This window comes from Stomoxys calcitrans, chromosome 1, assembly GCF_963082655.1.
Source record: "Stomoxys calcitrans chromosome 1, idStoCalc2.1, whole genome shotgun sequence".
In the NCBI taxonomy this organism is placed as follows: domain Eukaryota; kingdom Metazoa; phylum Arthropoda; class Insecta; order Diptera; family Muscidae; genus Stomoxys; species Stomoxys calcitrans.
This window is the reverse complement of record NC_081552.1, coordinates 126,373,740-126,401,664: the sequence shown is the minus strand read 5'-3', so window position 1 is coordinate 126,401,664 and position 27,925 is coordinate 126,373,740. Positions and strand designations below refer to the sequence as shown.

The 27,925-nt window shown below is 39.5% G+C and overlaps 1 long non-coding RNA gene across 2 annotated transcripts; it reads right to left on the bottom strand.

The window, feature by feature from the left end:
* Nucleotides 1-27,925, bottom strand: LOC131994290 (uncharacterized). Of its 2 annotated transcripts, none has more exons than XR_009396598.1 (3): nt 27,738-27,925; nt 27,480-27,676; nt 1-208 (listed from the first exon to the last, which is right to left on the bottom strand). It is a non-coding gene; the product is annotated as an uncharacterized LOC131994290 (long non-coding RNA). The 2 variants fall into 2 exon arrangements; XR_009396599.1 differs by having other exon boundaries at nt 27,480-27,661.

Sequence of the window (27,925 nt, the reverse complement as noted above, 5' to 3'; positions counted from 1 at the left end):
AAAAAAATATGTATTTCGTATTAAAGAAAATTTAATTAATTATTATCTCTTTTTTGTAAATTTAATTAATTGAGACACTTATTGCTGGGTAGTCAAATTTATTGAGTTATTTCATCATAAGGAAGATGATGTCAGTAGGCTAGAAACGCGTGCAAGACTACCAAACATGAGATCATGTGTTCAAATCACGGCGTCGGCTAAACTGTGTCTAGGGTATTAGTAGAGAGAGTGACAAAAAAAGAGACAGAGAGAACAAAGAAAATAAATTATTATTGGAAAAGAATATTAGAAGAAAATAAAATATTTTCTATTGATTGAATGAAACTTGTTTCATTTATGCAATGAAGCTCTACGTTGGTTCCAAAACATTGACAAATTTTATTGCATTAATGTAAGAGTTTATTCCGGTTACGAAGCATTTTCTTTCACTGTAGTCACTCTACGTCTATTTCTTATTTGTACCTTCATGTCAAATTTCAGAGCTCTAGCTCAATACGTCAAGATAGTACGAAATGTACCAAATGGGGTACTAAACGCTTTCTCTCGTTTCAGTACTATTTTAAATTTAGGGTCTTAGGCCCATAAAAGCCACATTTATTATCCGATTTTGCTGAAATTCGGGACAGTGAGTTGCGTTAAGCCCTTTGACATCCTTCGTCAATTTGGCTCAGATCGGTCCAGATTTGGATATAGCTGCCATATAGACCGTTCATCCGATTTAGGGTCTAAGGCCCATAAAAGCCACATTTTTTATCCGATTTCGCTGAAAGTGAGTTGTGTTAGGCCCTTCAACATCCTTCGTCAATTTGGCTCATATCGGCCCAGATTTGGATATAGCTGCCATATAGACCGATCCTCCGATTTAGGGTCTTAGGCCCATAAAAGCCATATTTATCATCCGATTTTGCTGAAATTTGGGGCAGTGAGTTGTGTAAGGCTCTTCAACGTCCTTCGTCAATTTGGCCCAGATCGGTTCAGATTTGGATATAGCTGCCATATAGTCCGATCCTCCGATTTAGGGTCTTAGGTCCATAAAAACCACATTTATTATCCGATTTCGCTGAAATTTGAGACAGTGAGTTGTCTAAGGCCCTTCGGCTTCCTTCGTTAATTTGGCCCAGATTGGTCCAGATTTGGATATAGCTGCTATATAGACCGATCCTCCGATTAAGGGTCTTAGGCCAATAAAAACCACATTTATTATCCGATTTTGCTAAAATTTGGTACAGTGAGTTGTCTTAGGCCCTTCGACATTTTCCGTCAATTTGACCCTGATCGGTTCAGATTTGGATATAGCTGCCATATAGACCGAACTCTCGATTTAAAGTCTTGGGCCCATGAAAGGCGCATTTATTGCTCAATGTCTGCGATATTTGGGACAGTGACTTAAGTTATACCCTTTGACATACATCTGCAATATGGTACAGATCAGCCCAGACTTGGATATAGCTGCTATATAGACCGATCTCTCGGTTTTAGGTTTTGGTACCATAAAAGGCGCATTTATTGTCCGATTTCGCTGATATTTGGGACAGTGCGTTGTGCTAGACTCTTCGACATTTTTCTGCAACTCGGCCAAGTTGGTCCAGATTTTGATATAGCTGCTATATAGACCGATATCACGATTTAAAGTCTTGGTCCCATAAAAGGCGCATTTATAATCCGATTTCACTGAAATTTGACACAGGGACTTATGTTAGGCTTTTCGACATCTATGTCGTATATGGTTCAGATCGGTTTATTTTTAGATATAGCTACTAAAAAGACCAATATTTTGTTGTACACAATTGAACAACGACTTGTACTTTTTACTATTTAGTCCAAATCGGAACATATTTCGATATAACTGCTATGGGACATAAGGTATGCAATTTTCACCGGATTTTGATGGAAGGTGGTTTACATATATACCCGAGGTGGTGGGTATCCAATGTTCGGCCCGGCCGAATTTAACGCCTTTTTACTTGTTTTTCTATTTGCCTTCTTTTGTATATAAAGGTACTAGCATACGCCCTGTCGTTTCGCTCCCACCGATGATACGCCCAAAGCAAGGTATAACTGTATCCCAATTTTTAGTGTTCTAACTAAATCCGCAAAGAAAGTCGTACGTTTAATACCTAAATTTTGTACGTTTTAGTACCTAAATGTACGAATTAAAAACAAATCGACTAGTCGTTTGATATGAGTTAAGGGGTCTTTTCGAGGGTGAGGTGGTTCCCCACACACTAGGCCCTGAAAAAATATCGGCATCTTGCTCTTCTTTCAAATAATTTAAACCCCATTTTGCCATTGGTTTAAGGGAGTTTACACAATGAGGCGTCCGCCAAACTCATGACCCCAAAATAGGTTATCAAATACGTTTTCTAATCTCAAATACCTTTCATTTGAGACACATATTGGCATGGTCGAAAATTTTTTACCCTTTTAGGGGTGTTTTGGGGAAGGGGGGATGCCCTAAATACATGATCCTTCATTTGGATATCAAATTCGTATTCTACTCCCAAATACATTTATTTGAGCTCGATATTGCGATGGTCAGTAAAAAATTGGTGATTGTGGGGTATTATGGGAAAGGGGTATACCCCCAGAAAATTGGTGCCGAAAGTGGGTATCACTTCTTGCTCTACCACCCAATACCTTTCGTTTAAGCTCCACATTGACATGGTCGGTAAATATGCCCGATTTAGGAGTGTTTTGGGAATTGGGATGGTCCCCCAAACACTAAGTCCGGAAAATATATCAATAACGTGCTCTATTCTCATATATCATTTATTTGAACCCTATATTGTCATTGCCCTCAAAATTGGATATCAAATTCGTCTTCTAATCTCATTGTCTTGGTGAGCAAATACGTCCTATTTGGGGGTTGTTATGGTGGTGGGATGTCCCCTAGACAGTCGGTCCCTAATGTTGATATCAGATGTGTGGTCTACTCCCAAATACTTTAATTTGATCCCCATATTTTCCTTGTCGGTAAACGTGACCGACTTGGGGGGTGTTTCGAGGGATGGGCAGCCACTCAGTGAGTTTGCCTTGAAAATATATCGGATTCGTGTTCCATTCTAAAAACCCTCTTATTTGAGCCTCATATTGCAATAGTCAGAAAATACTTACTATTTGGGTGGTGTTGTGGGGTGGGGTGGCCCCATAGACACTACCCCCAAATATTGATATCAGATTCGTGCTCTACTACCAAAGACCTTTCATTTGAGCCCCATAAGTCAATTTGACCCAGATCGGTTCAGATTTGGATATAGCTGCCATATAGTCCGATCCTCCGATTTAGGGTCTTAGGTCCATAAAAACCACATTTATTATCCGATTTCGCTGAAATTTGAGACAGTGAGTTGTCTAAGGCCCTTCGGGTTCCTTCGTTAATTTGGCCCAGATTGGTCCAGATTTGGATATAGCTGCTATATAGACCGATCCTCCGATTAAGGGTCTTAGGCCAATAAAAACCACATTTATTATCCGATTTTGCTAAAATTTGGTACAGTGAATTGTCTTAGGCCCTTCGACATTTTCCGTCAATTTGACCCTGATCGGTTCAGATTTGGATATAGCTGCCATATAGACCGAACTCTCGATTTAAAGTCTTGGGCCCATGAAAGGCGCATTTATTGCTCAATGTCTGCGATATTTGGGACAGTGACTTAAGTTATACCCTTTGACATACATCTGCAATATGGTACAGATCAGCCCAGACTTGGATATAGCTGCTATATAGACCGATCTCTCGGTTTTAGGTTTTGGTACCATAAAAGGCGCATTTATTGTCCGATTTCGCTGATATTTGGGACAGTGCGTTGTGCTAGACTCTTCGACATTTTTCTGCAACTCGGCCAAGTTGGTCCTGATTTTGATATAGCTGCTATATAGACCGATATCACGATTAAAAGTCTTGGTCCCATAAAAGGCGCATTTATAATCCGATTTCACTGAAATTTGACACAGGGACTTATGTTAGGCTTTTCGACATCTATGTCGTATATGGTTCAGATCGGTTTATTTTTAGATATAGCTACTAAAAAGACCAATATTTTGTTGTACACAATTGAACAACGACTTGTACTTTTTACTATTTAGTCCAAATCGGAACATATTTCGATATAACTGCTATGGGACATAAGGTATGCAATTTTCACCGGATTTTGATGGAAGGTGGTTTACATATATACCCGAGGTGGTGGGTATCCAATGTTCGGCCCGGCCGAATTTAACGCCTTTTTACTTGTTTTTCTATCTGCCTTCTTTTGTATATAAAGGTACTAGCATACGCCCTGTCGTTTCGCTCCCACCGATGATACGCCCAAAGCAAGGTATAACTGTATCCCAATTTTTAGTGTTCTAACTAAATCCGCAAAGAAAGTCGTACGTTTAATACCTAAATTTTGTACGTTTTAGTACCTAAATGTACGAATTAAAAACAAATCGACTAGTCGTTTGATATGAGTTAAGGGGTCTTTTCGAGGGTGAGGTGGTTCCCCACACACTAGGCCCTGAAAAAATATCGGCATCTTGCTCTTCTTTCAAATAATTTAAACCCCATTTTGCCATTGGTTTAAGGGAGTTTACACAATGAGGCGTCCGCCAAACTCATGACCCCAAAATAGGTTATCAAATACGTTTTCTAATCTCAAATACCTTTCATTTGAGACACATATTGGCATGGTCGAAAATTTTTTACCCTTTTAGGGGTGTTTTGGGGAAGGGGGGATGCCCTAAATACATGATCCTTCATTTGGATATCAAATTCGTATTCTACTCCCAAATACATTTATTTGAGCTCGATATTGCGATGGTCAGTAAAAAATTGGTGATTGTGGGGTATTATGGGAAAGGGGTATACCCCCAGAAAATTGGTGCCGAAAGTGGGTATCACTTCTTGCTCTACCACCCAATACCTTTCGTTTAAGCTCCACATTGACATGGTCGGTAAATATGCCCGATTTAGGAGTGTTTTGGGAATTGGGATGGTCCCCCAAACACTAAGTCCGGAAAATATATCAATAACGTGCTCTATTCTCATATATCATTTATTTGAACCCTATATTGTCATTGCCCTCAAAATTGGATATCAAATTCGTCTTCTAATCTCATTGTCTTGGTGAGCAAATACGTCCTATTTGGGGGTTGTTATGGTGGTGGGATGTCCCCTAGACAGTCGGTCCCTAATGTTGATATCAGATGTGTGGTCTACTCCCAAATACTTTAATTTGATCCCCATATTTTCCTTGTCGGTAAACGTGACCGACTTGGGGGGTGTTTCGAGGGATGGGCAGCCACTCAGTGAGTTTGCCTTGAAAATATATCGGATTCGTGTTCCATTCTAAAAACCCTCTTATTTGAGCCTCATATTGCAATAGTCAGAAAATACTTACTATTTGGGTGGTGTTGTGGGGTGGGGTGGCCCCATAGACACTACCCCCAAATATTGATATCAGATTCGTGCTCTACTACCAAAGACCTTTCATTTGAGCCCCATAAGTCAATTTGACCCAGATCGGTTCAGATTTGGATATAGCTGCCATATAGTCCGATCCTCCGATTTAGGGTCTTAGGTCCATAAAAACCACATTTATTATCCGATTTCGCTGAAATTTGAGACAGTGAGTTGTCTAAGGCCCTTCGGCTTCCTTCGTTAATTTGGCCCAGATTGGTCCAGATTTGGATATAGCTGCTATATAGACCGATCCTCCGATTAAGGGTCTTAGGCCAATAAAAACCACATTTATTATCCGATTTTGCTAAAATTTGGTACAGTGAATTGTCTTAGGCCCTTCGACATTTTCCGTCAATTTGACCCTGATCGGTTCAGATTTGGATATAGCTGCCATATAGACCGAACTCTCGATTTAAAGTCTTGGGCCCATGAAAGGCGCATTTATTGCTCAATGTCTGCGATATTTGGGACAGTGACTTAAGTTATACCCTTTGACATACATCTGCAATATGGTACAGATCAGCCCAGACTTGGATATAGCTGCTATATAGACCGATCTCTCGGTTTTAGGTTTTGGTACCATAAAAGGCGCATTTATTGTCCGATTTCGCTGATATTTGGGACAGTGCGTTGTGCTAGACTCTTCGACATTTTTCTGCAACTCGGCCAAGTTGGTCCTGATTTTGATATAGCTGCTATATAGACCGATATCACGATTAAAAGTCTTGGTCCCATAAAAGGCGCATTTATAATCCGATTTCACTGAAATTTGACACAGGGACTTATGTTAGGCTTTTCGACATCTATGTCGTATATGGTTCAGATCGGTTTATTTTTAGATATAGCTACTAAAAAGACCAATATTTTGTTGTACACAATTGAACAACGACTTGTACTTTTTACTATTTAGTCCAAATCGGAACATATTTCGATATAACTGCTATGGGACATAAGGTATGCAATTTTCACCGGATTTTGATGGAAGGTGGTTTACATATATACCCGAGGTGGTGGGTATCCAATGTTCGGCCCGGCCGAATTTAACGCCTTTTTACTTGTTTTTCTATCTGCCTTCTTTTGTATATAAAGGTACTAGCATACGCCCTGTCGTTTCGCTCCCACCGATGATACGCCCAAAGCAAGGTATAACTGTATCCCAATTTTTAGTGTTCTAACTAAATCCGCAAAGAAAGTCGTACGTTTAATACCTAAATTTTGTACGTTTTAGTACCTAAATGTACGAATTAAAAACAAATCGACTAGTCGTTTGATATGAGTTAAGGGGTCTTTTCGAGGGTGAGGTGGTTCCCCACACACTAGGCCCTGAAAAAATATCGGCATCTTGCTCTTCTTTCAAATAATTTAAACCCCATTTTGCCATTGGTTTAAGGGAGTTTACACAATGAGGCGTCCGCCAAACTCATGACCCCAAAATAGGTTATCAAATACGTTTTCTAATCTCAAATACCTTTCATTTGAGACACATATTGGCATGGTCGAAAATTTTTTACCCTTTTAGGGGTGTTTTGGGGAAGGGGGGATGCCCTAAATACATGATCCTTCATTTGGATATCAAATTCGTATTCTACTCCCAAATACATTTATTTGAGCTCGATATTGCGATGGTCAGTAAAAAATTGGTGATTGTGGGGTATTATGGGAAAGGGGTATACCCCCAGAAAATTGGTGCCGAAAGTGGGTATCACTTCTTGCTCTACCACCCAATACCTTTCGTTTAAGCTCCACATTGACATGGTCGGTAAATATGCCCGATTTAGGAGTGTTTTGGGAATTGGGATGGTCCCCCAAACACTAAGCCCGGGAAATATGCTTTGTTCTCATATAACTATATATCATTTATTTTAGCCTCATATTGCCATTGGCCTCAAAATTGGATATCAAATTCGTTGTCTTATCTCATTTAAACTCCTTATTGCAAAAGTCAGCAAATATGTCCAGTTTGGGGTATTGCCCCTAAAAACTATAAAAATTTACCTATACTCTCTTTAATACCCAAATTGTCTTGGTGAGCAAATATGTCCTATTTGGGGGTTGTTATGGAGGTGGGACGTCCCTTATTTGGATATCAGATTCGTATTCTACTCGCAAATACCTTTCATTTGAGTCCCATTATGCCATGGTCGGTAAATATGTCCGATTTAGGGGTGTTTTTGGGGTTGGAGTGGTCCCCCTAACACTTGGTTCGACAATTGGATATCAGTTACGTTTTCTTATCCTAAATACCTTTCATTTGAGTCTCATATTGTCGTGATTGGTCTAAATATATGTTTGGTAGGTTTTAGGGTGGGGCGGCCCCCTAGGTACCCCATCCGAAATTTGGATACCAAATTTTTATTTTTAGGGTACTATATGAGAGCACAAAAAAATTTCGCTTAAGTCGCACCACCCATCTCTGAGATCTGGCGTTTCTGAAAATAATGGTAAGGGGAGGGTCTGCCCCCCTTCAGATATTAAAAAATGTAGTACCCAATTTTCATCACGGAATCATTATGCACCATTTATGAACATTTCAAGAAAATCGGTTCAGCCGTTTCTGAGTCTAAAAGGAACACACAAACAAACAAACAACCCTGCAAACAAATACAAATTGATGTTTATATATAAGACTAGCTGACCCGGTCCCGCTCCGCTGCGCCTTCTTTTACTTTATATGGAACAAAAGTTTTCTTGGAATATTTATTTTCGACAATTAATGAGCTTTTAGTGAAATACCATGCTACGAATGTAGTATATCGCTTGACTAATTGTTTAACAATATAAGTGTCTTTGTCCGAATCCCATATTATCTTTATTGGTTTACGAATTTTTGTTTGGATGTAAGGTGTACTCCATTCCTAAAATACTTCATTTCATCCCGCTACTCTCATGATATCTGATTAGGGGTGTTTTCGGGCGTGAGGTGGTCCTCCAGGCACTTGGCCGTGAAAAAGTATCAACATCGTGCTCTTCTTTCAAAAACCATTTATTTGAACCCCATTTCGCCATTGGGTTAGGGGAGTTTACACGATAAGACGTCCCCCAAACACATGGCCTAAATAGGTTATCAAATTTTTTTTTCTAATCTTAAATACCACATATTGGCATGGTCGGTAAATATTGCCGATGTAGTGGTGTTTTGGGGATTAGGGTGGTTGTCCAAACACTAAGCCTGGAAAATATATATATATATATCAGAATAGAGCACGTTGCTGATATATTTTCCAGGCTTAGTGTTTGGACAACCACCCTAATCCCCAAAACACCACTACATCGGCAATATTTACCGACCATGTCAATATGTGGTATTTAAGATTAGAAAACAAATTTGATAACCTATTTTGGCCATGTGTTTGGGGGCCGCCTCTCTCCAAACACCTCCCCCAAAGGGGACACATTTACGACAATAGCCTTATGGGGCTCAAATGAAAGGTCTTTGGTAGTAGAGCACGAATCTGATATCAATATTTGGGGGTAGTGTCTATGGGGCCACCCCACCCCACAACACCACCCAAATAGTAAGTATTTTCTGACTATTGCAATATGAGGCTCAAATAAGAGGGTTTTTAGAATGGAACACGAATCCGATATATTTTCAAGGCAAACTCACTGAGTGGCTGCCCATCCCTCGAAACACCCCCCAAGTCGGTCACGTTTACCGACAAGGAAAATATGGGGATCAAATTAAAGTATTTGGGAGTAGACCACACATCTGATATCAACATTAGGGACCGACTGTCTAGGGGACATCCCACCACCATAACAACCCCCAAATAGGACGTATTTGCTCATCAAGACAATGAGATTAGAAGACGAATTTGATATCCAATTTTGAGGGCAATGACAATATAGGGTTCAAATAAATGATATATGAGAATAGAGCACGTTATTGATATATTTTCCGGACTTAGTGTTTGGGTGACCACCCCGATCCCCAAAACACCCCTAAATCGGGCATATTTACCGACCATGTCAATGTGGAGCTTAAATGAAAAGTATTGGGGGTAGAGCAAGAAGTGATACCCACTTTCGGCACCAATTTTCTGGGGGTATACCCCTTTCCCATAATACCCCACAATCACCAATTTTTTACTGACCATCGCAATATCGAGCTCAAATAAATGAATTCGGGAGTAGAATACGAATTTGATATCCAAATGAAGGATCATGTATTTAGGGCATCCCCCCTTCCCCAAAACACCCCTAAAAGGGTAAAAAATTTTCGACCATGCCAATATGTGTCTCAAATGAAAGGTATTTGAGATTAGAAAACGTATTTGATAACCTATTTTGGGGTCATGAGTTTGGGGGACGCCTCATTGTGTAAACTCCCCTAAACCAATGGCAAAATGGGGTTTAAATTATTTGAAAGAAGAGCACGATGCCGATATTTTTTCAGGGCCTAGTGTGTGGGGAACCACCTCACCCTCGAAAAGACCCCTTAACTCATATCAAACGACTAGTCGATTTGTTTTTAATTCGTACATTTAGGTACTAAAACGTACAAAATTTAGGTATTAAACGTACGACTTTCTTTGCGGATTTAGTTAGAACACTAAAAATTGGGATACAGTTATACCTTGCTTTGGGCGTATCATCGGTGGGAGCGAAACGACAGGGCGTATGCTAGTACCTTTATATACAAAAGAAGGCAGATAGAAAAACAAGTAAAAAGGCGTTAAATTCGGCCGGGCCGAACTTTGGATACCCACCACCTCGGGTATATATGTAAACCACCTTCCATCAAAATCCGGTGAAAATTGCATACCTTATGTCCCATAGCAGTTATATCGAAATATGTTCCGATTTGGACTAAATAGTAAAAAGTACAGGTCATTGTTCAATTGTGTACAACAAAATATTGGTCTTTTTAGTAGCTATATCTAAAAATAAACCGATCTGAACCATATACGACATAGATGTCGAAAAGCCTAACATAAGTCCCTGTGTCAAATTTCAGTGAAATCGGATTATAAATGCGCCTTTTATGGGACCAAGACTTTAAATCGTGATATCGGTCTATATAGCAGCTATATCAAAATCTGGACCAACTTGGCCGAGTTGTCGAAGAGTCTAGCACAACGCACTGTCCCAAATATCAGCGAAATCGGACAATAAATGCGCCTTTTATGGTACCAAAACCTAAAACCGAGAGATCGGTCTATATAGCAGCTATATCCAAGTCTGGGCTGATCTGTACCATATTGCAGATGTATGTCAAAGGGTATAACTTAAGTCACTGTCCCAAATATCGCAGACATTGAGCAATAAATGCGCCTTTCATGGGCCTAAGACTTTAAGTCGAGAGTTCGGTCTATATGGCAGCTATATCCAAATCTGAACCGATCAGGGTCAAATTGACGGAAAATGTCGAAGGGCCTTAGACAACTCACTGTCCCAAATTTCAGCGAAATCGGATAATAAATGTGGTTTTTATGGACCTAAGACCCTAAATCGGAGGATCGGACTATATGGCTATATGGTGTTTTGAGGAAGGGGTGATGCCCTAAATACATGGTCCTAAATTTGGATATCAAATTCAAAATTAGAGCCCAATTTTGCGATGGCCAAAAAAAAATTGGTGCTTGTGGGCTATTTTGGGAAAGGGATTGACACCCAGAAAAGTGGTCTTGAAAGTGGGTATCAATCAATGCTTGCTCTACGGGCTATTTGGGGATTGTTATGGTGGTGGGACGACCCCTAGACAGTCGGTCCCTAATGTTGATATCAGATATGTGCTCTACTCCCGGCCACTCAGTGAGTTGGCCTTGAAATATATATCGGATTCGTGTTCCACTCTAAAAACGCTCTTATTTGAGCCTCATATTGCAAAAGTCAGCAAATACTTACTATTTGGGTGGTGTTATGGGAGTGGGGTGGCCCCATAGACACTTTTCCCAAATACTGATATCAGATTCGTCCTTTAGTCCCAAAGACCTTTCATTTGAGCCCCATATGGCTATGGTCGTAAATTTGTCCCCTTTGGGGGATGTTTTTGGTGAAAGGCGGCCCCCAAATACTTGGTCCCACATTTGGATATCAGATTCCAATTCTAAACTCAAATACAATTTATTTAAGACCCATATTCCCATGGTCAGTAAATAAGTCTTGTTTGGGGAAGAGGTGGACCCCAGAAACGTGGTCCCACATTTGGATATCAGATTCGTATTCTACTCGCAAATACCTTTCATTTGAGTCCCATATTGCCATGATCGGCAAATATGTCCGATTTAGGGGGGTTTTGTGGGTTGGATAGTGGGGTGATCTTTAGAAATTTTTTATTTGAACCCCATATTGTCACTGGCCTCAAAATTCGTTTTCAAATCTCATTTAAACTCCTTATTGCAAAAGTCAGCAAATATGTCCGGTTTGGGGTATTGGCCCTAAAAACTACAAATATTTAGTTTCACTCTCTTTACGACCCAAATTGTTTTGGTGAGCAAATACGTCCTTTTTGGGGGTTGTTATGGTGGTGGGACGTCCCCTAGACAGTCGGTCCCTAATGTTGATATCAGATACGTGGTCTACTCCCACATACCTTTAATTTGAGCCCCATATTTCCATAGTCGGCAAAGTGACCGGCTAGGGGGATGTTTTGGGGTATGGGCAACCACTCAGTGAGTTAGCCTTGAAATATATATCGGATTCGTGTTCCACTCTAAAAACCCTCTTATTTGAGCCTCATATTGCAAAAGTCAGAAAATACTTGCTATTTGGGGGGCGTTGTGGGGTGGGGTGGCCCCATAGACACTACCCCCAAATATTGATATCAGATTCGTGCTCTACTACCAAAGACCTTTCATTTGAGCCCCATAAGGCTATTGTCGTAAATGTGTCCCCTTTGGGGGAGGTGTTTGGAGAGAGGCGGCCCCTTAAATACTTGGTCCCACATTTGGATATCAGATTCCAATTCTAAACTCAAATACATTTTATTTAAGACCCATATTCCCATGGTCAGTAAATAAGTCTTGTTTGGGGAAGGGGTCCACCCCCTCAGAAACATGGTCCCACATTTGGATGTCAGATTCGTATTCTACTCGCAAATACCTTTCATTTGAGTCCCATATTGTCGTGATCGGTAAATATGTCCGACTTAGGGGTGTTGTGGGGGTTGGGTGGTGTGTGGGGGTGTGGTGGCCCCATAGACGCTTTTTCCGAATACTGATATCAAATTCGTGCTTTACTCCCAAAGACCTTTCATTTGAGCCCCATATTGCTATGGTCGTAAATTTGTCCCCTTTGGGAGATGTTTTTGGGGAGAGGCGGCCGCCCAAACACTTGGTCCCATATTTGGATATCAGATTCTTATTGTACACTCAAATACCTTTTATTTAAGCCCCATATTCCCATGGTCAGTAAATAAGTCCTCTTTGGGGGTGTTTTGGGTAAGGGGTGGACCCCCAGAATAGTGGTCCCACATTTGGATATCAGATTCGTATTCTACTCTCAAATACCTTTCATTTGAGTCCCATATTGCCATGGTAGGTAAATATGTCCGATTTAGTGGTGTTTTGGAGTTTGGGGTGGTCCCCCTAGCACTTGGTTCGACAAATGGATATCAGATACGTTTTCTGATCCTAAATACCTTTCAATTGGGTCCCATATTGTCGCGATTGGTCTAAATATATGTTTGGTAGGTTTTAAGGTGGGGCATCCCCCCTAAGGACCCCATCCGAAATTTGGATACCAAATTTTTAGTTTTAGGGTACTATATGAGAGCACACAAAATTTCGCTTAAATGGGAGTAGAATACGAATTTGATATCCAAATGTAGGACCATGTATTTAGGGCATCACCCCTTTCCCAAAACACCCCCAATGTGGAAAAAATTTTTCAAACATGCCAATATGTGGCTCAAATGAATGGTATTTGAGATTAGAAAACGAATTTGATAACCTATTTTGGGGCCATGTGTTTGGGGGACGCCTCATCCTGTTAACTCCTCTTAAGCCAATGGCAATATGGGGTTTAAATAAATGGTATTTGAGAAAAGAGAACGATGCTGATATTTTTTCAGGGCCAAGTATCTGGGGGACCACCTCTCCCCCTAAAACACCACTAAATCAGACATCATGAGAATATCGGGCTGAAATGAAGTATTTTAAGAATGGAGTACACCTTACATCCAAACTTAAATTCCCATAAAGATCATATGGGATTCGGACAAAGGCACTCATATTGATAAATTGTTAGTCAAGCGATATACTATTTTCGTAGCATGGTATTTCTCTTAAAGATCTTTAATTGTCAAAAATAAATATTCCAAGGAAACTTTTGTTCCAAATAAAGTAAAGGAAGGCGCAGCGGAGCGGGTCCGGGTCAGCTAGTATAAGATAAAATGATGACGTAGCGCATGTGTCAACGAAGCAGATACACCAAAAATACAAGTATCAAATAGTTTAGTATGTTAGCATTATAGATCAGATGCATATTTAATAAAAAAGTAAAAACGTATTGGGAACAATACGGAATCTTTTTTTAAAAATTAAAATAAACTCTTAATTGTTTAACTGGCACCCGAGCAGGGATCTTTGTCGGAATATCCTTGGAAGAATAAGTCTATGCGGTGGAATTAGCAGTCCAAAGGATAAAAAGGGCCACGTCTAGAGTAAAAAAATGAAATAAATACCGACAAAATAATATCACGAGATTGCGGAACGACGCTCCCAGTAGTAATCAAAAGGGAGTTTAAGTGACTCTAACAATAAGAAACAAGTAAAAGCGTGCTAAGTTCGGCCGGGCCGAATCTTACATACCCTCCACCATGGATCGCATTTGTCGAGTTCTTTTCCCGGCATCTCTTCTCAGGCAAAAAAAAAAGGATATAAGAAAAGATTTGCTCTGCTATTAGAGCGATATCAAGATATGGTCCGGTTTGGACCACAATTAAATTATATGTTGGAGACCTGTGTAAAATGTCAGCCAATTCGAATAAGATTTGCGCCCTTTGGGGGCTCAAGAAGTAAAATAGAGAGATCGATTTATATGGGAGCTGTATCGGCCTATAGACCGATTCAGACCATAATAAACACGTATGATAATGGTCATGAGAGAATCCGTCGTAAAAAATTTCAGCAAATCGGATAATTATTGCGACCTCTAGATGCTCAAGAAGTCAAGATCCCAGATCGGTTTATATGGCAGCTATATCAGGTTATGAACCGACTTGTACTTTATTTGACATAGTTGTTGAAAGTAACAATAAAAAACGTCTTGCGAAATTTCAGCCAAATCGGATAGAAATTGCGCCCTCTAGAAGCTCAAGAAGTCAAGTCCCCAGATCTGTTTATATGACAGCTATATCAGGTTATAAACCGATTTGAACCATACTTGGCACAGTTGTTGGATATCATAACAAAACACGTCTTGAGAAATTTCATCCCAATTGGATAAGAATTGCGCCCTCTAGAGGTTCAAGAAGTCAAGACCCAAGATCGGTTTATATGACAGCTTTATCAGGTTATGGACCGATTTAAACCATACTTGGCACAGTTGTTGAATATCGCAACAAAACACGTCGTGCAAAATTTCATTACAATCGGATAAGAACTGCGCACTCCAGAGGCTCAAGAAATCAAGACCCCAGATCGGTTTATATGGCAGCTATATCAGGTTATGAACCGATTTGGACCATACTTGGCACAGTTGTTGGATATAATAACAAAACTCGTCGTGCAAAATTTCATTCCAATTGGATAAGAATTGCGCACTCTACAGGCTCAAGAAGTCAAGACCCAAGATCGGTTTATATGGCAGCTATATCAGGTTATGGACCGATTTGAACCATACTTGGCACAGTTGTTGGATATCATAACAAAGCACGTCGCGCAAAATTTCATCCCAATTGGATAAGAATTGCGCACTCTAGAAGCTCAAGAAATCAAGACCCAAGATCGGTTTGTATGGCAGCTATATCAAAACATGGACCGATATGGCCCATTTACAATACCAACCGACCTACACTAATAAGAAGTATTTGTGCAAAATTTCAAGCGGCTAGCTTTACTCCTTCGGAAGTTAGCGTGCTTTCGACAGACAGACGGACGGACGGACGGACATGGCTAGATCAACATAAAATTTCACGACGATCAAGAATATATATACTTTATGGGGTCTCAGACGAATATTTCGAGTAGTTACAATCAGAATGACGAAATTAGTATACCCCCCATCTTATGGTGGAGGGTATAAAAAAAGATACTCAAAAAATAATTATTTAAGTGACGCTAGTATAAGAGAAACAAGTGGGTGTCCAAAGTTTTGGGATTATCAGTTTTTAATAGGAATCGAAAGCAGACGCCTGTTTCCAGCTTCTTCAAATTTTTTGTCGATAATCCTAGCCATTATGATTCTACAACAAAAACAATTTTAATGTAAGTGCCATTTTAAATTTGGTAAATAAATTCTGTGATATCGAAGGGCAATTACATTATTTTCGCCACACACAAGTACCTCAAACAAATTAAGCTAAAATTGCAAAAAATATGTAAGTTATCATAATGAAACATTTCACATTTGGAAGTAGAGAACGAATCAGCTGTTTCAAAGTAGGGCTATATATCTTAGGGGCGCCACCTTCGAGCAAACCGCCAAAGGGAAGTATTGACCTACCGGGATAATATTTAAAGTCTTTGGAATTTAAAGTCTTTGGAAGTACAGTGGTCACCAATAAACTCATATTGGTCATCCGGGACAGTGTGGGGCGCATATAAAAGGCATTTGGATGTAAAGTACGAAGGTCTTATCCAAATTTGGGTACACCCAAAGAAACTCCCCAAGACGGAATTACGGGTCGATTGGAAAATACAGGATTTAAATTAAATGACTTTGGAAGAATATCAGGGATTTAATGTATTTGGGAAGAAGGGAGTGGAGCGGCCCAGTTTCGGCCACATTAGACCGCTCCAAATCTCCAATTAAAAGTAAGTAAAAACACGTTAAGAACGGCCAGGCTTAAATTCGATAAAAAGAAACAATATTTATAACGACAGAATTTTATTCGTGAAATCTTTATAAATTTATTATATATATATATATAATATTACTCTCCGATCTAGACTATATCGGTTTGAGGTTTCTAAAACAAATCACAGTTTCGAATTTCGTTGATATCGGGTATTAAGTACAATTTGAGCCCATTCTTTTTTTAACAGCAGATCGGTCTGGCCAATATTTAGAAAGTGTATTGAGGACCCGACCCTAACACAAATCTCTGGTCTAAATTTCGGTGAAATTGGATAACAAATGCGCCCATAATGGGAGATCGGTCTATATGGCAGCTATATTCAAATATGGTCTGATCTGGATTATGTTCGGTCCGGATTTCAATTTTATACAATTTACTGTTCCAAAATTCACGGAAATTGGATAATAAATACGGCTTTATGAGCTTCAGACCTTAAATCGGGAGATCGGTCTATACGAAAACTATATCCAAATATGGTCGAATATGGACGAAAGTTGGAAAGTTCGTAGGTGTCTAATATGACTCTCTATTCCAAATTGCATTAAAATTGGATCTAAATTGAGACTTCCAGATCACTTTCAAACAATGGTATTAATTGCACTTACCTCTAAATTACTTAAAACAAGGTAATTTATGTGACAGCGAAAAATACGTAAGGGCCAAAAATACCGTTTTCTTTATTTAAATGCACAAAACTTCTTTACCACTCTATACATCAGTCAAAGAAGTGATACATATGTAAAAATCATATTTCAATCTAAGATATGCTTTTATTTATTAAATAAAAACCTTATCCTGTAAAGTTTTGATTTTGGCACTTGCATCTTTTTGGCGATTAGGGAACGATATGTTAACCACCTTTCGTCTTAATCCGGATAAAAATGCATGATTTATAAACCCATTTACCAAATTCGGCACGCACGTCGAGTGGTCTGTTAAAAACAATTCACTGTTCAAATTGTTAAAATAGAATATTGGACAATATGACAGCTATAGCAAAATATAGACATATTTGAACCATCGTGCCCTAAGTGTTAAAAAGCCTAACATAGGTCACTATGTCAAATTTCAGCGAAATGGGGTTATAAGTGCGCCATTTATGGGTACAAGACCTTAAAACGGGAGATCGCTCTATATGACAGCTATATCCAAATATAGACCTATGAGAGCCATATTAAATGCGGATGTCGTAGAGTCTAACACAGCTCATTGTGTCATATTTCAGCGAAATCGGGTAATAAACGTTGCTGTTATGGGTCGAAGGACTAAAATCGTAGATGGGTTTATATGGCAGCTACGTGGAACTAAAAACCGAACTGGGCCATATAGGGAATGGATGTCAGAAAGCCTAACAAAGGTTCTTGTGCCAAATGTCAGCCCAATCGGGTAATAAATGCGCCTTTTATGGCCCCAAGTCCTTAAATCGGGAGATCAGTCTATATGGCAGCGACATCCAAATATAGACCGATCTGAACCATATAGCGTACGGATGCCAAATTTCAGAGAAATCGGACTCGAGACTTTAGATAGGGAGATTGGACTATATGGCAGCTATGTCGAAATAACGACGGATGGGGGCCATATTGGACACAGATGTTGAAGGGTCTAACACAGCCTACTGTTCAAAATTTCAGCGTATTCGGGTAATAAATCACTCTATATGGCAGCTATATGCAAATATAGACCGATGGGCGCCATATTGAATGCGGATGTCGTAGAGCCTAAGAAAGCTCACTGTGTCATATTTGAGCGAAATCGGGTAATAAACGCTGCTTTAATGCGTCCAAGGACTAACATCACAGATGGGTATATATGGCAGCCTTATCTCAACAAAGACCGATCTAAACCATGGTAAGGTTAGGGTTAAGTGGCAGTCTGCCATCAGACCCAGTCGTTTTCGTCAATTGTGATACCACAGGCACAGAAGAAGGAAGATGGATTCTAGTTCCTACCGTTGAACCATCTAGATCGCTTTAGAAAGCCCAAAAACTTGCGATTGTTCATTACCGCTAAGTCAGTCTGCAAAAGTCGTTATTGGCAACCTTCAGTCAATCAACGTGTTTTCCTATTAGACAGTGACCTATCATGACTGAGACGTCTGTCCTTGCCCGTGACAACAATGCGGTAGAGCTCTTCAAGTCTAGACTAGGCCACATAGTTTTGGAATGTTCACAGCCCTCTCTTCGTGGCCATCTATCATTTGTTGTCCTTGGGGCCTGGTCCTGAAAACTTAGCTTATATGTCGCTAGAGGCATGACCACAGATGCCAGTTTCCCTGAAAGGTAGTTCCTAGTCTCGCAAGCTCGTCTGCTTTAGAATTCCCTGGAATATCACTGTGTCCCGGCACCCAGAACAGGTGAATTTTGAACTGTTCAGCCATCTCGTTGAGAGATCTGCGACAGTCGAGGGCGGCTTTTGTGTTGGGAAATACGTCTCCAGGATTTGATAGCTGCCTGGCTGTCTGAGAAGATATTTATGCCAATCGTCGTAATGATATTATATCTTAGCCATTCCACCACTTCCTTAACTGCAAGGATCTCAGCTTGATACAAACTGCAGTGGTCGGGTAATATTTTCGATATGACCAGTTCTAGATCTTAAGAGTACACCTCAAAGCTCAACTGGTCGTCTAGTTTGATACCATCCGTATAGAAGTCTATGTAACTTCTATTACCAGGGATATCGTAGTTCCAATCGGTTCTATTAGGAATAGTGGTACAGAACTTTTTATCAAAAAGCGGCTCAGGTAGGGTGTAGTTCACACTGCCTGGAACATCGGATATTGTATCAAGGATAACACAGTCTCCGTAGCCGCCACATAACCAAAGAGAAAGTTCCCTTAGCCTCAGGGCAGTGGTCGTAGCAATTTTTCTAGCCACAATGTCCAGAAGCATTAGATGTGGCATTACATTTAGTGCATGAGACGACCATTCTCAGTTCGAATGTCAAGAAGACTAACGCAAAACATTGTGTAAAATTTCAGCGATATTGGATAATACATGTGGTTTCAATGGGCCTAAAACCTCAATCGGAAGAAATGAGGCTGTATCAAGATATAGTCCGAAATAACCCTTCTTCGAACTTAACCTGCCTATAGACAGAAAAAAGAATCTGTGCAAAGTTTCAGCTAAACATCTCCCTTTTTAAAGCTTGTAGCTTGATTTTAACAGGTAGACAGACTGGCGGATATGCCTAGATCGTCTTCGATTTTAACGACGATCAAGAATATTTCTACTCAATAAAGTATATATTGAGTAGGAAATGGATATTTCGATGTGTTGTAAACGGAATGACAAAATGAATATTCCCCCTATCCTTTAGTGGTGATTTTAAAAGAGAACAAGTAAAAACGAGCAAAGTTCGGCCGGGGCGAATCTGGGGAACCCACCACCATGGATTTTGGTAAAATATGGGAGCTATATCTAGTTATAGACCGAATTGGACCGTACTTGGCGTAGATTTTAAGAGTCATAACAGAAACCCGTAATGTACAATCTATTCCAATTGTGTCAGAATTTATGTTTTGAATTTTAGAATGCAGCCCTTCACGGGACAGAGTTATAAGCCGATCAACGAATTTAGTAGAAGGAATAAAGAACAATAACTACAATAATAAAGGGAACGATGAAAATAGACGAAAAAGAAGAAGAAGAGCTACTCTGAAAGGTTATTCCCTTTTTATACCCACCACCGACGGATGGAGGTATATTCATTTTGTCATTCCGTTTGCAACACATCGAAATATCCATTTCCGACCCTATAAAGTATAAATATTCTTGATCAGCGTAAAAATCTAAGACGATCTAGACATGTCCATCCGTCTGTTTGTTGAAATCACGCTACAGTCTTCAAAAATAGACATATTGAGCTGAAACTTTGCACAGATTCTTTTTTTTTTGTCCATAAGCAGGTTAAGTTCGAATATGGGCTATATCGGACTATATCTTGATATAGCCCCCATATAGACCGATCCGCCGATTTAGGGAGTGAGTTGCGTTAGGCTCTTCGACATCCTCCGTCAATTTGGCCCAGATCGGTTTAGATTTGGATATAGCTGCCATATAGACCGATCCTCCGATTTAGGGTCATAGGTTCATAAAAGACACATTGAAAACCCGATTTTGCTGAAATTTGGGACAGTGAGTTGTGTTAGGCCCTTTGACATCCTTCGTTAATTTGGCTCAGATCGGTTCAGATTTGGATACAGCTGCCATATAGACCGATCCTCCGACTTAGGGTCTTAGTCCCATAAAAGCCACATTTATTATCCGATTTTGCTGAAATTCGGTACAGTTAGTTCTGTTAGGCCCTTCGACATCCTCCGTCAATTTGGCTCAGATCGGTTTAGATTTGGATATAGTTGCCATATAGACCGATCCTCCGATTTAGGGTCATAGGTTCCTTCGTTAATTTGGCTCAGATCGGTTCAGATTTGGATATAGCTGCCATATAGACCGATCCTCCGACTTAGGGTCTTAGGCCCATAAAAGCCACATTTATTATACGATTTTAGTGAAATTTGGGACAGGGAGTTGTGTTAGGCCCTTCAACATCCTCCGTCAATATGGCTCAGATCGGTTTAGATTTGGATATAGCTGCCATATAGACTGATTCTCCAATTTAGGGTCTTAGGCCCATAAAAGCCACATTTACTATCCGATTTTGCGAAAATTTTGGACAGTGAGTTGTATTAATCCGTTAATTTGGCTCAGATCGGTTCAGATTTGGATATAGCTGCTATATAGACCGATCTCTCGGTTATAGGTTTTGGGGCCATAAAAATCGCATTTATTGTCCGATGTTGCTGAAATTTGGGACAAAGAGTTAAGTTAAGCCCCTCCACGTATTTCAGCAATTTGGTCTAGATCGATCAAGATTTGCATATAGCTGCCATAAAAACCGATCTCTCTATTTAAAGTCTTGGCCCATAAAAGGCGCATTTTTAATCCGATTGCACTGAAATTTGACACACTGACTTATGTTATGCTTTTCGACATCCGTGTCGTATATATTTCAGATCCGTTTATTTTTAGATATAACTACTAAAAAGACCAATATTTTGTTATATACAATTGAACAATAACTTTTACTTATTAGTTTCTGGTCCAAATCGGAACACATTTCGATATAACTGCTATGGAACATAAGTTACGCAATTTACAACGGATTTTGATGGAAGGTGGTTTACATATATACCCGAGGTGGTGGGTATCCAAAGTTCGGCCCGGCCGAACTTAACGCCTTTTTACTTGTTTTGTTTGGTTAATTCTGGACAAAACTGTGAATTGTTTGAGAGCAAATAGAATATTAGAAACTTAATTTCCTTTGATTAAAGAGTATACGAACACAACAGAATTAACAATGCACGCTGTTCAAGAATGATAAACAGAACTGAGAAATTAACCAACACAAGAAAAAAATGTCATTAAAAGAATTAATACCTTAAATAAAAACAAAGTTCGGCCGGGCCGAATCTTATGTACCCTCCACCATGGATCGCATTTGTCGAGTTCTTTTCCAGATATCTCTTCTTAGGCAAAACAGGATATAAGAAAAGATTTGCTCTGCTATTAGAGCGATATCAAGATATGGTCCCGTTTGGACCACAATTAAATTATATGTTGGAAACCTGTGTAAAATGTCAGCCAATTCGAATAAGAATTGCGCTCTTTGGGGGCTCAAGAAGTAAAATAGAGAGATCGATTTATATGGAAGCTGTATCGGGCTATACACCGATTTTTTGTTAAGACTGTATTAATTTTTGCCAAACTGCTTTATCCCAGCTGGCCCCTTCCGCTATAGGCAAAGATAACCTATTTTGCACTTTTAGTATTTTTCCTAGTTTTACCTACATGCCCCATTTCAGACCTCCAACTGCATCTGTAATCAATGTACCAAATTAGCACCAATATGTATGCATTTTGAATAGATCATTTATCCACTCATTTTATATTTCCTACTTGTACCTACATCGTACCTCTAGCTATATCTGTGAAAAAAATACCAATTGGTATCAAGATGAATGAATTGTGAATTGATCATTTAGTCACCCACAATATTTTTCCTAGTTGTACCTACATGCCAAATTTCAGACCTCTAACTCCATCTGTAAAGAACGTACCCAATGGTACCAATTGCTGTGCCAAATGTGCGATTTCTCCCGTTATCAATACTAATTTTCCATTATTGCTTTTCATTCTCGTTATTTTGCAAAAGATGTCTTTTAAATAAAATTTCAAAACTCTAGCTTTATCCATCCGCCGTGTACAAAGTTAATCCATTTCGTACTTTTTTTTAGTACCTAACTGTACAAATTTTCTAAACTCATATAGTTATCCAATTTAGATTGCCATTGTGTATCTGAGCTCAGAAGTACAGAGCTCTAGCTTAATCCGCGATAAAACAGTTCCAAATAATACCAATTGCTGCACTAAAAATACTATTTCTCCTCCTCCGGTACGATTTTGGGAACTTTTTTTACTAAATCTTATCCTAATTCTCTAAAAAATTCGTCCGTTCGTTGTGGGTAAATAGTACCCATTTTCGTGCTATTTAGTACCTTAACGTACGAATATCACCGAACAAGGCCTTATCTCGCGCCTCCAACCCAAGACCAACATTCGTGCAAAATTTCATAATTCTAACTTTAGCCGCTTGGGCTGGGCAGTATTCAGTCAGTCAATCACGTGACTCTTTTATGCATGTGGTATACATATAGATTCTATGTACTCCATTTCGCATTATCTTATATATAACAAGTAAAAGCGTGCTAAGTTCGACCGGGCCGAATCTTATATACCCTCCACCATTGATCGCATTTGTCGAGTTTTATGCTAGACAAACATAGAATATTGAATTAGAACTGTTATGCTATTGGAGCTATATCAAGTTATAGTCCGATTCGGACCATAAATGAATGCTGATTGACATTGTAGAAGTCATTGTGTAATATTTCAGTTCATTCGGATAAGAATTGCGCCTTGTAGGGGCTCAAGAAGCAAAATCGGGAGATAGTATTATATGGGAGCTGTATCAAGCTATTGATCGATTCAGACCATACTAGACACGTATGTTGAAGGTCATGAGAGAAGCCCTTGCACAAAATTTCAGCCAAATCGGCTGAGAATTGCGCTCTCTTGAAGTTCAAGAAGTCAAGATCCCCGACCGGTTTATATGGCAGCTATATCAGGTTCTATATCGATTTACGCCATACTTAGCACAGTTATTGGAAGTCAAAACAAAACAGCTCACGTAAAATTTCAGTCCAATCGGATAAGAATTGCGCCCTCTAGAGGTTCAAGAAGTCAAGATACCTGATCGGTTTATATGACAGCTATACGAGATTATGAACCGATTTGAATCATACTTAGCACAGTTATTGAAAGTAATACCAATACCAATAATACACAACGAGCAAAATTTCAGTTAAATCGAATAATAATTGCGACCTCTAGAGGCAGCTATATCAAAACATGGACCGACTTAAACCATACTTAGCGTAGAAGTGATACCAAAACACTACGTGCAAAATTTCAATAAAATCGAATACGAATTGCGCCCTGTAGAGGCTCAAGAAGTCAAGATCCAAGATCGGTTTATATGACAGCTATACCAGATTATGAACCGATTTGACCCATACTTGGCACACTTGTTGGATATCATAGCAAAATTTCATTCCAATCGGATGAGAATTGCGCCTTCTAGAGGTTCAAGAAATCAAGACCCAAGATCGGTTTATATGACAGCTATATCAAAACATGGACCGATATGGTCCATTTACAATACCAATCGACCTACACTAATAAGAAGTATTTGTGCAAAATTTTAAGCGGCTAGCTCTACTCCTTCGGATATAAGCGTGCTTTCGACAGACAGACGGACGGACGGACATGGTTAGATCGACAATTTCGCGACGATCAAGAACATATATACTTTATGGGGTCTCAGACGAATATTTCGAGTAGTTACAAACCGAATGACGAAATTAGTATACCCCCCATCCTATGGTGGAGGGTATAAAAATCAATATGTGTTTGTTTGTAGATTTGTTTGTTTGTTTGTGTGTTCCTTATAGACTCAGAAACGGCTGAACTGATTTTCTTGAAATTTTCACAGATGGTGCATAATGATCCCGTGGTGAAAATAGGCTACTACATTTTTTGATATCTGAAGGGGGGCGGACCCTCCCCCTTACCCTAATTTTCAGAAAAGCCAGATCTCGGAGACGGGTGGTGCGATTTAAGCGAAATTTTATGTGCTCTCATATAAATAAAAATTTGGTATCCAAATTTCGGATGGGGTACCTAGGGGGGCTGCCCCACCATTAAATCTATCAAACATATATTTAGACCAATCACGACAATATGGAACTCAAATGAAAGGTATTTAGGATAAGAAAACCTATCTGATATCCAATTGTCAAACCAAGTGCTAGGGGGACCACCCCAACCCCCAAAACACCCCTAAATCGGACATATTTACGGACCATGGCAATATGGGACTCAAATGAAAGGTATGTACGAGTAGAATACGAATCTGATATCCAAATGTAAGAACACGTTTCTGGGGGTTGACCCCCTCCCCAAACTGGACTTATTTACTGACCATGGGAATATGGGGCTTAAATAAAAGGTATTTGAGTGTAAATTAGAATCTGATATCCAAATATGAGACCAAGTGTTTGGGGGCCGCCTCCCCCCAAAAACCTCCCCCAAAGGGGACACATTTACGACCATAGCCACATGGGGCTCAAATGAAAGATCTTTGGGAGTAAAGCACAAATCTGATATCAATATTCGGCAAAAGTGGCAATGGGGCCACCCCACCCCCACAACACCACCCAACCGCCAAAACACCTCCAAATCGGACATAATTACCGATCATAGCAATATGGGACTAAAATGAAAGGTATTCGCGATTGGAATACGAATTTGATATCCAAATGTGAGACCATGTTTCTGGGGGGTGGACCCCTTTCCCAAAACACTCCCCAAACAGAACTTATTTACTGACCATGGGAATATGTGGCTTAAATAAAAGGTGTTTGAGTGTAGAATTAGAATCGGATATCCAAATATGGGACCAAGTGTTTGGCGGACCGCCTCTCCCCAAAAACATCCTCCAAAGGGTACAAATTTGCGACCATAGCCATATGGGGCTGAAAAGAAAGATCTTTGGGAGTAAAGCACAAATCTGATATCAATATTTGGGAAAAGTGTCTATGGGTCCATCCCATCCCCACAACACCACCAAATAGTAAGTATTTGATGACTTTTGCAATATGAGGCTCAAATAAGAGGGTTTTTAGAATGGAACACGAATCCGATATATTTTCAAGGCAAACTCACTGAGTGGCTGCCCATCCCTCGAAACACCCCCCAAGTCGGTCACGTTTACCGACAAGGAAAATATGGGGATCAAATTAAAGTATTTGGGAGTAGACCACACATCTGATATCAACATTAGGGACCGACTGTCTAGGGGACATCCCACCACCATAACAACCCCCAAATAGGACGTATTTGCTCACCAAGACAATGAGATTAGAAGACGAATTTGATATCCAATTTTGAGGGCAATGGCAATATGGGGTTCAAATATATGATATATGAGAATAGAGCACGTTGCTGATATTTTTTCCGGGCTTAGTGTTTGGGGGACCACTCCAATCTCCAAAACACCCCTAAATCGGCCATATATACCGACCATGTCAATGTGGAGCTTAAATGAAAGGTATTGGGGGGTAGAGCAAGAATTGATACCCACTTTCGGGACCAATTTTCTGGGGTCCCAAAATATGGGGTTCAAATAAATGATATATAGATATATGAGAATAGAGCACGTTGCTGATATATTTTCCGGGCTTAGTGTTTGGGGGACCACCCCAATCCCCAAAACACCCCTAAATCGGCCATATTTACCGACCATGTGAATGTAGATATTAAATGAAAGGCATTGGGGGGTAGAGCAAGAATTGTTACCCACCTTCGGGACCACTTTCCTGGGGGTCAACCCCTTTCCTAAAATACCCCACAAGCAGCAATTTTTTAGTGACCATCGCAAAATGGGGCTCAAATAAAGGTATTTGGAAGTAGAATACGAATTTGATATTTAAATTTAGGACCAGGTATTTAGGGAATCACCCCTTCCTCAAAACACCCCGCAAATCGTAAAAAATTTTCGACCCTGCCAATATGTGGTATTTAAGATTAGAAACGAATTTGATAACCTATTTTGGGCCATGTGTTTGGGGGACGACTCATCGTGTAAACTTCCCTAAACCAATGGCAATATGCGGTTTAAATAGATGGTTTTTTAAAGAAGAGCACGATGCTTATATTTTTTCAGGGCCAAGTATCTGGGAGACCACCTCACCCCCGAAAACACCCCTAAATCAGTTATCATGAGTGTAGCGGGCTAAAATAAAGTATTTTAAGAATGGAGTACACCTTACATCCAGACTTAAATTCGTAGACCAATAAAGATCATATGGGATTTGGACAAAGGCACTCATATTGTTAAATTGTTTGTCAAGCGACATACTATTTTCGTAGCATGGTATTTCACCAAAAGCTCTTTAATTGTCGCAAATAAATATTCCAAGGAAACTTTTGTTCCATATAAAGTAAAAGAAGGCGCAGCGGAGCGGGCCCGGGTCAGCTAGTTTATATATAAAAGGGAATACAATATAATCTTAAATGTCCAATTCATACCAATGAATAGCAATTTAAATCGTACAATTACAAATATGTTCAACGTATGCATTCTTTGCCAATCACATGCCGTCACACAAAATTGAATAATTTGAAATTATTGAAGCAATTAACACCTTTTTGAAAAGTTTTTTTCTGTAGACACTCCGTAGAAGCTGGACACAGAAGGTGTTTCAACGATTGTATACATTTTTTTTATCCCCCTTCCTTTAGATAAAAAAAAACTTTATAAGATTACGTTTCATATTTGTTTTCCCTTCACATTATGCAATATCCTTTCAGCAATTTATTGTTGGCTAAAAATTTTTTCCCGACAACATGTAAATATAAGAGGACGCTTAAATTCGATCGATGAACTTACCATATCAGGCCATATTTAATTTGTTGTGATTTTGTTGGCATTTCTCTTTTAACAATCAAATCCGTTTCTGCTTTTAATCTTCTTAACTTTATTTGTTTGGCTGCTGGCTGACTGGCCCAATTCCCAAAATACAAGTTGTCGGCTTTGCTTTATATTTGTCAGAAAGTCCAAAACACCAACAGCTATAAGAACGAAAACTTAGACCAGTAAATGGCAATAACAACTGGGGTGGAACGGGAAGTAATAATAATAACACACAATATGCGGATGGATAAATGGATGGTTCTGCTCAATACGATTACTTTCTCCTCACTCTTTTAGTCTTCTCTTTAGTAAACATTGCAAATTGTATGAATTTGTGTGCGCACATTATTTAATAATTTTTTCCCTTCGATAATGCCAATAATCGCATTTGTCTATTTGCCCATCTATGAATCTGTATGGGA